Below are 2,059 nucleotides of genomic sequence, written 5' to 3' on the forward strand. Positions count from 1 at the left end.
AAGGGGTTTGTTAAGAATATCTTACATAGGGCTACCCAGAGAGCTCAGCAGATTAAAATGCCTGCTTAATCCGACACAGGGGCCAGGGGTTCAATCCCAGCCTGCCATGCCTGTCCTGCCCCCCGGAGCATGCTGAGATGTTGATTGAGACTGGCTGTGGTGGCATGTGCTTGTAATCTCAGTGCGTGGGAGGCTAAAAAATGAGGAAGGATCACTACAAGTCTAATCTGTGTAGTGAGACCCTGTAGACCTTGTACTAAATACATTTTTAAAAAATCTTGCATAAGTATAGCATTTTATATTACGGTATAAGAAACTGAATGTACTACAGGTATTTAATTTTCGCAGCTATCCTCTGAGATAGATAGATTAGGGTTTTCTTCCCATCTAGTGATATAGAAGCAGACTTGGGGAAGAATAACTGATTGATTTCCCTGGGGCCTGGGAGTCAGTGCCTCTGCCCAGGCTGGAGGTTTCCCTGCTCCCCACCCACCTGTGTCTTTGCACCAGAGTGCCTGTCAGGCAGGCAGCAGCCCTGGAGGGACAGAGGCTCCCTGAGGCCTAAGGAAGAGGACTGGTGAGGAAAACCACCAGTCTGCTGAAACCTATGGTCTTAGAGTCTTAAACAAGAAAGATACGGAGCTTTGCACCACCTTCTACCTGGTGCAGAAAGCCCCTCCCTGGAGATAGCCAGACCCACGTCAGAAATTTCTGACGTGGGTCTGGCTATCTCCAGTGATGGAGCAACCTGTCCTTTGTTAGATGATTCGTCCAGTCAAAGAGAGCTTTTAAAATTACTATTCCTTTATTAATCCTGAATGCAGGCTCTGCCATCAACCTGCATGAATAGAGTCATGCAGATGACAAACGCTTCAGTTATTTCAAAGGTCTCCCAGTTTAGCTCCCCAGAAGACTGTGCACCATTTCTCAGGGGTTGTCATCCTAAATTACTGATCCTAATCATGTGTATATGGAACTTCTTTAGTTTGGCTGTGTTAAGTTTAAAAACATGTTAAAAGAAGAACAGTTGTTTCTGTGACAGTATGAATGTATATTCCAAAAAAACCTGGTGCTGGAGATCCTAGAATGATGCGTATGTACCACATCTTGTAGGGAAAGAAAGAGAGAGAGGGCTGAGGAGATAGCCCAGCAGTCTAAGCTCCTGCCTGGCAAGTAAAAGGACTTGGGTTTGATCCCAGGCACCACATACCATGCCGCCGTGCTAGCCACCAAAATTGGGCATGAGGAAGCATGCCTGTAATCCCAGTGCTGGGGAGGCTGAGACAGGAGGATCAAGCTGCATAGTGAGACCCTGTACCAAATAAATTTTAAAGAAAAAAATGAGGGACAGACTCCTTAGTGCAGGCAGGTGGCCAACCAGAGTACTAGTAGTTCTATTAAAAATAGTAACACAAATTCTTCCTTGACAGGAGCTGAACACATTGCTGTGTCCTGACTGCTAGACACCAGGAAGTGTCTAACAGGGTTAGTTTCTGTAACCCTGGACTCTTTCTTATCTTTGTGAGAAATACAAGATTTTGCACTCAAAAATGTTAACACTCTGGCATGGTGACGCGCACCTGCTGAGGCAGGACGATCACTGTGCATTTGAGACTAACCTGGGCCACATAGGTTAAGGTCATCCTGAGCTACATAGTGAAACCCTGCCTCAAAAAACCAAAAATAATTAATTAATAAGGGAAGTCTTGAAAATCCTATAGATAATAAGTGCTCAGCAAATAGTGAAAGAATCCAGAAAGAGAAGTACCTGCATAAATGGCACCATTCTCGGGGCGGCCACACTGTTCAGAGTTGGTGGTGGTGATTATGTTCTGATGGGGTTGCATTTTGTTCAGTAGGTGATAAAAAAACTTCATGAAAGAAATTGTGAAATGTTTCTTATATCATACCAGCAGGATTTTGAACAAAGACCGGGTTTGATTTTTAAAAATAAAAAGAAAGGGCTGGTGAGATGGCTCAGTGGTCTAAAGCACCTACTTAGAACAAGCTTAGCAAAGCACAGGGACCGCGGTTCAATCCCCCAGCACCACATGCCAGC

At 44.8% G+C, this 2,059-nt stretch overlaps 1 protein-coding gene across 5 annotated transcripts in view; it reads left to right on the plus strand.

Moving 5' to 3' along the window:
* The window catches only part of Arv1 (ARV1 homolog, fatty acid homeostasis modulator), a 14,756-nt gene that overhangs the window by 7,844 nt on the left and 4,853 nt on the right, over nt 1–2,059 (plus strand). The gene's annotated exons all lie outside the window — the stretch shown is intronic.

This window comes from Octodon degus, unplaced genomic scaffold (genome assembly GCF_000260255.1).
Source record: "Octodon degus isolate 3935 unplaced genomic scaffold, OctDeg1.0 scaffold00127, whole genome shotgun sequence".
Taxonomy (NCBI): Eukaryota; Metazoa; Chordata; class Mammalia; order Rodentia; family Octodontidae; genus Octodon; species Octodon degus.